Here is a 10,715-nt window from a genome sequence, read left to right on the forward strand (position 1 = left end):
GTAAGCCGGAAATAAAAGTAATGATACGAGACAAGATTTTTTATGGATGTTCGGAGCAAACCCTCCTACGTCACCCCTTCTTCTCAGATTATGAGAAGGATCTCCACTAACTTGAATGTTACAACACTCACACAATATCGAACGAGCCTTAATTGTTACTCGTCGGTTACACCACTCACTATGATGTAATACAATAACTTTTTACACTTGGTAAAATACACACACCATACACAAACACTTTCGGGATTTCAATCACTTATGCGTAAGATCTTTCGTTTTCTGTTTCTTCTCTCTTGAATGAGTTTTTTCGTAGAAATCTCACGCGTATTTGCGTGTTCGCGCGAGAGCTCTTATATTTCTTGAAATCATCCAACTTCCTTTTATAGTGAAAAGATGACAAAGGTTGTATTTTCTCTCTCTAGGAGATTGGTCACTGGAAGTCGTGCCGGTTGACACATGGAAGACATGCATAAGTCGGTTTGGACACATGGCAGACATGCACTTAGCCGGTTTGCATTTTGGACACATTGCAAACATTCACTAAGCCGGTTTGGACACATGGCAGACATGCATAAGCCGGTTTGGACACATGGCAGACATGCATAAGCCTTCGTTTTTCTCTCTTACATATTCCCAAGGAATATTGTAATAATTATTTTGCCCCATGCCTAGTTTCTTCTCTTACATATTCCCAAGATATTGTAATCATTATCTTGCTCCATGCCTAGTTTCTTCTCTCTCTTACATATTTCCAAGGAATATTTTGTTTGTCTTAACACGTTCTCTTCAAGATATTCATATTTTTTGAATCATTTGCCCGTTGCAACTCAACCGGTCATGAACTTGAACCGTTCCGGATTTCTGCACAAAGGTTGAACCTGTATTTATTAGCCGGAGCTGAGGGCAATTAATAACCGGAGCATATTTATGACTGAAGCGGCTGCATTTAATCAACCGGAACATTTATGACCGAGCGGTTGCATTTAATCAACCGGAGCATTTAATAAACCAGAACTCATTTATGACCGAGCGGCTGCATTAAATGTCGGTTGACCGGAGCCTTCTTTCATTAAATGCATGTTTGACCGATCTCCTAACTGAACTCCAGTTGACCAACCGGCTGACTGAACTTCTTGGCCTAACCGGTTGACCGAGCTTTTACTTCAAACCGAACGATATATATATTTCCAACCGAATGCTCAGTTTCCCTGAAATAGCAAAACTATAAATATTATTTGCAGGTAGAGGTGTTTACCACTACGCTACAACAACTTTTTGTTATATTTAAACCAATTAATATACTTGATATAACTTAGCGGTTTAACATATATATTTGAACTTAGTTTTATCTATTCATTAAACTTTTCATAAGTTACAACAATTATTTTCTAACAGTAAGAGTGGCACCTTGTTCTAGTTGAGCACTTTCTGTAGCATCTGCGACTACTTCATCGGGTTGAACAACATGAGACTCAGTCCTGTTAGCATTATCATCATTTGGATCAGCTGACTCAAAAGCGGGCCCTTCAGAAGATTCTCTTATGGGAGAAAAAACAGATTCATCTTGTTCCACTACAGGAACATTAAACTTAGGCACATCGGCCACAGGTTTAGAAGAGGACGTTACCTTCATTGATTTAGACGCGTGGGGCGCCTTCGTCTTCTTTTCCTTTAAGACACTAGATCTCGAAGGCTTTCTCAGGATGGTTGTCAGAGAAGACAGAGAGGACATGGGAGTTGCAGCAAGTACGCTTGGACCTTGCCTTAACCTTAACTCGACTAATTTATAGTCCTTCTTGGTGGAGCTTTTCAAACTTGAGGAACTGGCCTCCGATTCATTCACTGTCTTTGATCTCTTTGCCCCTGTTGACATAACAGAAGTAGATAGTTGTTTTGATCGAGTAGAGGGCTTACCATCTGTTTGATAACTAGATGCACCAGAGACAGATTCCATATTGTTCTTCATCCTTATCAGGGTACTAGCGACTGTAAGGGCAGTGAATACCCTTGGAGAGTTGATCTACTCAGGTTCACCCACAGGACCCTCAAATGCTCCATCAATCGACTTAGTTGAGCTGCATACGTTAAGCTTTCCTTGTTTGCCTGGAAGATAGAAAAGCAGAAGTTCTGGAAAAGGGTAGATGCCCAGTTTACCTAGATTCCCTTTGAGATCGTGCACATATAGTCAAAACGGACTTGACTATAGAGATAAAAAGAACTAGACTTCCCTTGGAGAGCTTTTTCTATCACATTGTTCAGCAAAATGAAGTGGGGTTTCAGGACCTTCTTGTTTCCATTTACATGGATCATCGAGCCATCGACAGAAAAGGCCTTCTTCATCTCTTGCATAATATCTGATGAAAGAATCATGTCAAACGTGTGCCCCTCCGTCGGAAGTTCAAAGAACTCCGCATATACAGTTTCGTCAAAAGAAAATTCCATGCCGTTGACGTTTGCTACAATAGATTCTTCCACCATTGTAGCAGATTTTAAGAACTCGCGAACTTCTTTTTCATAGAAGATGAAAGGACCACCGAGATACTTCCTCAACCCAGAATATTCTAGGGTTCTGAACACATCCACTACATCCGGTTGGTCGAAAGTGTAGACTGATGGAAAATCCACCTGCAATGTACAATGACCCAAAGTGATTTTCTTGTTCACCATTTTTGGAGGAATATGAACAGACACAAGATTTCAGAGAGATTTTAGAGAAAGAAATGCAAAGAAAACTAAGGTTCTTAAGGATTTCGAGAGATGAAAAGTTTTCAAACTCATGCAAGGATATCCTTATATAGATAGAGAAGAGATATGCAGAATAACCATCACTTTTCTTAAGGGTATGACCCATCAATAAATGTTAGACGTCCTTTTCCAAGGAGTCATCATTAAAATGAGGGTATATCAGTCATATTCTCTAAACTTGACAGACACGTGTCTTCACGTTGTTAAGAGATGACTGTTTGATATTTGAACAGGAAAAGTGGATAGATGCTCACATGGGACAGCTATCCTTGATCAGTCTAATCGGCACGTAGTTAGACGTTTTTTTTACTTCACAAATCCATATAACTAAACGTCTATTAGACGGATGGGTCTATTAGACACATACGTCTAATTCCGTGTTGAATAAGTCTAATGTATATTAGACGTGTACGTCTAATTCCGCATGAACACCACGTGTTAGACGTGTGTTTGATTAGACGTGAGCATCTTCTTGCTCATGACGTAAAAACGTCTAACGTCTATTAGACGTGTCCGTCTAATCGCGTAGGTTTAAAACCTCAACATGTAGACTTAGATATATGGATTTTGAGCAAAAATACGTCTAAGTACAAACCGTTTCTTTTAGACACACTTATCTAATAGACCGATTAAAGATTTTCGTCTTGAGAGTATCCTTACTTCCAAAGTAATTTTCCTCTCATTTTGTATAGGGACAAAAAGGAATAAGAGATAATTTTTGTGGTCCAATGACCAAAAATATTTTTAACAAATAAAAACATTTAATCTACTAGAATGGCAGAAGCCATTATTGATCTTCCTAGCTGTGAACTCAAACGAGAATTCTTCTTGCTTCCTTCCTGCAATCCTCCTGCATCACCTACAAAAGAAACTATTTACACATTTTGGTACCCATATTCAATTGGGTCCTCGATCAATTAGTCTCTTAGGAATCCATATTTGAGTTATTCTGATGGATTTCCCATTTTGTGTAGTGATTAGTGCGTATGTTTTTGACTTAGCAGACGACTTTCTACTAGCCACTAATCCTTTAGCTTTTGAAGAAGACATTCTTTTAAAACTCCTTGACTTAGAGTCAGGTTTTAGATTGCCAGATTTATTAGCTGCTTCAAGCTTATTCTTAAGCCAACAAACAGTCGGAGAAACATAAATTATTTCATTTTTGAAAGCTAATTCTTCATGAATAAGATCAGATTCAATGTCAGTCATACTCCCTTTGACAAAACTTATTGGCTTAAACTTGTCAGATGAGTTGGACTTTTTGCATGACATGTTAGGATCATTACTATCAAATCCCAATTCGGATCTAGATCTAGCAGGTTTTAACTTGCCGATCTGATATTTGATAGCTTCTCCGGACCTTGTCCATGCACAAACAACATAGTTTAATCTTTTGTTTTCAGATGAAAGAGTTTGAATCTGTTCTTTGAGCATCTCATTCTCAGATAAGATCTCTTCAATCTTCTTTTCAAAAACATTTGACTCTTCAGTTTGAAACATATTTGATTTGTTTACTTCTGGTGAAGATTTAGTTTCATTTAGAGATTCTGCTAGATTTCTGTACTCGATGACCATGTCATCTAGTGCAGCTACCAGTTGTTCCCTTGAAAACCTTTCGGAAGAGAAGTCAAATACCTCAGTCTTCTGAGTCCTTTCTTCATCTTCTCTTGCCATGAAGCAGACCACCTCCTCTTCATCACTTTCACTGGATGAGAAGTAGGAATCACGGTTTCTTCGTTTGTTCTTCCCGTCACCTGCAATAAGAGCCTTCAGCTCTTTTCCATCATCTCTAGCATCTTCACGTTTCAGCTTCCGGCATTCTGATGCATAATGACTCTTCTTCATGAAGTCGTCAAACTTCTTCACAAAGAGAGACATGGCATCGCTGCTTAGCTGCTGAGCTGCAATCTTCACATCCGGAGCGGTTGGTGGCTCTTAAGCAGTCACCAGCGCCTTGGCAATAATAACGAATGTGGGTTGATCTTCTTTCATCCTACAGTTCAGCTCGAACTCATAGGCCTTGAGATCACCAAAGAGATCAAAGAGAGATATCTTGTTAAGATCTTTGGAATCTCTCATCGCCATTGTCTTTATGTCCCATTCCCTTGGAAGAGCACGCATGACCTTAATAGCAAGCTCTCTGTTGCTATAGGTCTTGCCTAGGATGGATAGGGAGGAGACAATCTTGCTGAATCTGGTGTCGAAGTCGTTCATTGTTTCACCAAGACGCATCTTGAAGCTATCAAACTGCTGAGTGGAAACCGTGATCTTGTTTTCCTTGGTTTGCTCGTTGACCTCACATAGTTGGGTGAGTATGTCTCAGACCTCTTTGGCAGTATCGCATTCGATAATGTAGTTGAACATACTTTCATCGAGATATCTGTACAGAACATCAAAAACCATGTTGTTGAGGTTGTTCTGTCTCTTTTCATTAGCGGTCCAGTCAGCTTTCTCCTTATCAATCTTGATGGGACCTTCTGTCAACACTCCACATGTCGTCAAGAATAGAAGAAAGGTGAGCACGAACTCTTTTCTTCCACACAATGTAGTTTTCTCGAGAGAAGGTTGGAATGGTTTTAGCACTGGCATCTTTGGTTATGGTCGACATTTTTCAAGAAAAGCTTGAGAATAGAAACAGGGCTCTGATACCAATTGATAGGATCGGCTTTATCGATAGAGACGGGGGTCTAGCTATTGATGAAGGCTTATGAAAAACGGGTTGAAAGAAATCTTGTCAAGGATTTAATTCCCTTTCTATTCTACGGAAACATTTATAAACACTTGAAACATATTCAAGGCGGAATTGTTTACTTGTGTTTGAAGCTCAAGATGAAGAATGAAAAGATGACAGAATTGAAAGAACACAGCCTTTTGTTTATGGATGTTCGGAGAAACTCTCCTACGTCACCCCTTCTTCAAACCGCCGGAAGGATTCACTATAATACGTTTAGAATTAAATACAGTTTGCACACACTTAGATCACTCTTGAACAAAACACACTCTGTTCAATTTACAAGATGAAGAATATCACTCAGCTAAATGTGTTTTTTGATTCTAGCTCTCTCTTGATTCACACACAGTACAATTAGGAAAGCAACTTCACAGTAAATGCTTGATTTCTCTCTCTGGAATAGCAAGCAGGATTGTAGATTAACTCTTTGTAAAATCTGGCAGTTCGTAAGGCTGATTGTCCGTTGTTCTTGAGATTTGATAAATACTGGGCAAAGGCTAACGGTTGAATCTTTTAGAATGATACGTGGCACTCTTCCATTGGAAAGCCTCCATTGTACACAACAGGTTCTGAACACAAGGATCGTGGTCGTACACCACTGGTAGTGTGCCGAATATTCCATCAGAGATGTACCTGCAAAACAAGTAATATGAGGAAAATTCTCTTGCGTGGCATTCGTTGGTTGGTTGCATATAGCTGGTATACTGATCTTCACTAGAAAGTGGAGTAGGAGTAGGGTACAACTATAACACGTGGGTAGTCGGGTGCTAGCTTCAAGTATATTGCTTAAGCTTAGCATTAGACGTATTTCAGTTAGACGGATTGTGAAAACCAGTCTAATGAAATTAAACATCCCCGTCTAAGAGCAGAATTCATTAGACCGCCTAGTCTAATGGGATTAGACTTACGTCTAATTAGTCACTTCAGACTAATCTGAAGGAGTTAGACTTACGTCTAACTTTCACTATTAGACTACACGTCTAATCATTCACTAACCATTAGACTGCACGTTTAACTCCACTAAGTTAGACTGCATGTCTAACTTCACTGAGTTAGACTGCACGTCTAATTCTGGTTCTATTTTAGACTAATCTGAAGGAGTTAGACTTACGTCTAACTTTCACTAATTAGACTACACGTCTAATCATTCACTAACTATTAGACTACACGTCTAACTCTACTGAGTTAGACTGCACGTCTAATTACGGTTCTACTTCAGACTTGTTTGAAGGAGTTAGACTTACGTCTAACTTTCACTAATTAAACTACACATCTAATTGTTACAAACCATTAGACTGCACGTCTAACTCTACTGAGTTAAACTACACGTCTAATTCCGGTTCTACTTCAGACTAATCTGAAGGAGTTAGACTTATGTCTAACTTTCACAATACATTAGACTTCACGTCTAACTCCACTGAGTTAGACTACACGTCTAATTCCGCATGCATTAGACTGCACGTCTAACTCCACTGAGTTAGATTGCACGTCTAATTCCGAATACATTAGACTGCACGTCTAACTCCACTAAGATAGACTGCACGTCTAATTCCGTAGATCTATTAAACTGCACTTCTAACTCCACTCAGCTAGAGTGCACGTCTAATTCGGGAATTTATTAGACTGCATGTCTAACTCCGCTGAGTTAGATTGCACGTCTAATTCTGGAATTCATTAGACTGCACGTCTAACTCCGCTGAGTTAAATTGTACGTCTAATTTTGTGCATTCATTAGACTGCACGTCTAACTCCGCTGAGTTAAACTGCACGTTTAATTCTTTGCATCTGATGCCAAATCGGTCTAATGAGCCTCATTAGAGCCAAGTCTTATTGAAATATGATTTCAATACACCAGCATCAAAACACATAAATCATTTCATCATCAAAATTCCAATGGTCAAATTATTTCAACACTTAGTCAAAATAATTTTACCCAACAGTTTCTTATCCCAAAACCTTGATTTCGGGACTTGAAATGTTAGTTTCTTGACCTAAAATCATGGTTTTGGGACAAGAAATGTTGGTTTCTTGTCCCGAAATCATAGTTTCGGGATCTGAAAGGTTGGTTTTATTGTCCTAAAATCTTGATTTCGGGATCCGATATGTTGGGTTCTTATCCCGAAACTCTGATTTCAGGACCTGAAATGTTGGTTTCTTGTCCCGAAATCATGGTTTCGGGTCAAAAACTGTTGATTTCTTCTCCCGAAATTATGGTTTTGGGTCAAGAATTGTTGGTTTCTTCTCCCGAAATCATAATTTTGGGACCCGAAATGTTGGTTTTAGGACCCGAAAGTGTAGTTTCGGGACAAGAAATGTTGGTTTTGGGTCCCAAAAGGGTTGTTTCGGGACACGAAAGTGTGATTTTAGGACCCGAAAGTGTGGTTTCGGGACAAGAAATGTTTGTTTGTGATTGAATATAATTAAATATAATTATAATTGAATATAATCGAACATAATTGAATATAATTGAAGACTAGAAAATACTACAATGTATTACTTATTTAAATACAACTTATACGTTTCTAGAGAATCTTTTTTTAAAATGTCTAAAAATTTCTGAAAGATATTGCTCAAATTTTGGTTTAAATGTGAACGAACGATGAATGCACAGAATTTGACTCATAAAGCTTCAAGCATTCTCGTTGCCTACAAAAAATGATAATTCAACAGTTATTAAAGATTTGTAAACCAATTAAAATGTGAAATATGTAACTTACATTTGTTTTGGTTATACCACAATCCCACTTCGCATCGCCCAAATAAGTTTGAATATGTCTCATACAGTATATTGCGCAATGTTGTATTTGAACTATCTTGTCAAGCTAATTTCAAAACTTTGAACGGGAATTTAGCAATTTTGGTTGCGATGTTCGCGTCGATAGTTTTGAAGAACTTCACAAAGTTTTCTACTTGTTTTACCAAAGAAGTTAATTAACACTTTAACATACAAACACGTTCATACAAACACTTCAACACTACAAGTGTCCAAGTTGTGACATATTTATCTTCCCATGGCATTTTTGGGGGCAGTGGGAGGTTGTTGATGATTTCGATTACTCTCTTTGACATATTGATAGTGACTTTCGTATAAAATTGAAAAAAATATCTGCAAAAATATGACCAAGATTCAGATGAAATATGAGCAAGAATTAGATGATATAAAAATATTGGACTTACAAGATTAGCATTTTTCATGTCTTCGGGTTTTATTAGGAATTGTCTCATTTCTTCAATTATTTGATCAACACAAGCTTCTGAATCTCTCCAAAAGCCCTGCAAATGAATTCAACATCACAATAATACCATTGGTTTAAACAACAATGAAAGATATAGTGACTTACAAAAACGATTGTCGAAAAAACTATTTTCCCCTTGGAACATGATTGACTATTATGACATGTAATGTGTGCCCACGCATCAATAATATCATTTTCAACATGACATTGATTTTTCATTGATTAGAAATGTCCTATGTTGATCTTGGTATCGGTTACATACAACAATTCTTTCCTGAAACCACATAATGAAGAAAACCAAATTAAAACCACCATTTAGGGACGATGAACACCCATTTCGGGTCTTGAAACCATCCTTATTGTGTCCCGAAACCACCCTTTTAAGATCCTAAACCAGCCTTTCAGGTTCCGAAACCACCCTTTCGGGTCCTAAAACCCTAGTTTCGGGACCTGAAAGTGTGGTTCGGGACACAATAAGGATGGTTTCAAGACCTAAAAGGGTGGTTTCGGAACACAATAAGGATGGTTTCGGGACCCGAAAACACCATTAAACTAAGAAATATAAACATTGTTAATTACCTCGCATTCACATCATCTTCATTTGCAAAAATGAACCCCATAATGATTTCATCTCGGTAATCTATTTGGACAAACTCAAAGTAAGATTGATTTATTTCCCTATTCTTCGTCATATATGGAGATTGAAGGCGTGCCGAGATTTTCGCATTTCGTAGGGGATTTTTTCTGAGTTTTATTGTAGCCACCAATTCTGTTCTTTTATGACTAACCACCACTTCGTGTACTTCCTCTTTTGGTACTCCCACTTTTGGTACCCCCTCTTCATGTACATCCTTTGCGTGTACATCTTCTAAGTGTACTCCCACTTTGGGTACCCCCTCTTCGTGTACATCCTCTTCGTGTACATCATCTTCGTGTACATTCTCTTCGTGTACATCCTTTTCGTGTACCCCATCTTCGTATAAACCCTCTTCATTTTCTGTAGTGGGTGTTCGATTTTTGAAGTATTTGTGCACGGCATCCCTAAAACGTTTATTATCGTCCATGGCCTTGTATAAGATGTGAATGGCGTTGTCATACAATGGCGTTGTATCCCAACCGAAACTTAAATTTGCCAAATTTCTGGTGACTTTGTTAATCATCACGGTGGCTTTAGCAATGAAGACCAAAATCTCTATAAAATTCGCACACCGAGGTTTTGGTGTGTTCAGAGGTGGTGTTGTGTTCAGATGTGTTACCTTAAGAGGTGGTGAATTCATATGTGGAAAATTCATAGGTGTTGCCTCCTTAGGTTTAGGTGTTTCCTTTTGAGGAACCTTAGGTGCTGCCTTTTGAGGTTGAGGTTCAGGCACACCCTCATATGCATCCTCGTTCGCCCCCTATCCTGATATGTCTCTTCCACATCTATCTCTTCGTTCACATTTGTCTCCTTGTTCTGAAGAGGTGGTAGTGGAATGCGTCCAACAATGCTTCCACGTCCGAATCCTCCATTTGCCCACTACGTATCCAACCTAAACTTCAACTTTGTGTCATTCCAACATGACAATATAGGAAATCGACGTAGCACAGCTGAAAACATACATATGTTAAAACCATTTACAATAAGGAACCAGGGAGATAAATTAGTGATAACTTACAATAAGGAACGTCTGTGGTCCTTGGAAATGTCGTTTTCCATTCTCCTTCACTTTTGCGCATGATTGAACTAATCCTTCGAGTACAAATTTACACCAATTAAAATTTTTGATATTATCAACATCTGAAATAGATTTCAGAATTCTAAACCTGCAAGTGAAAAAAATAGATTTGAGGATTATGAACAATGCATATACCATACATATATGTAAGTTTTGATATATACCTGGTTAGTTGACCTAGGTGATCACACTAGAGAAAGCAGCTGACAACAAATAATACGAAGTCTATCTTGAAATTGTTGTCAGCTACTTTGTTCTCCATGATTTTCATTGGCATTTAACAAGGTT

Source organism: Impatiens glandulifera, chromosome 1 (assembly GCF_907164915.1).
Source record: "Impatiens glandulifera chromosome 1, dImpGla2.1, whole genome shotgun sequence".
NCBI classification, from domain to species: domain Eukaryota; kingdom Viridiplantae; phylum Streptophyta; class Magnoliopsida; order Ericales; family Balsaminaceae; genus Impatiens; species Impatiens glandulifera.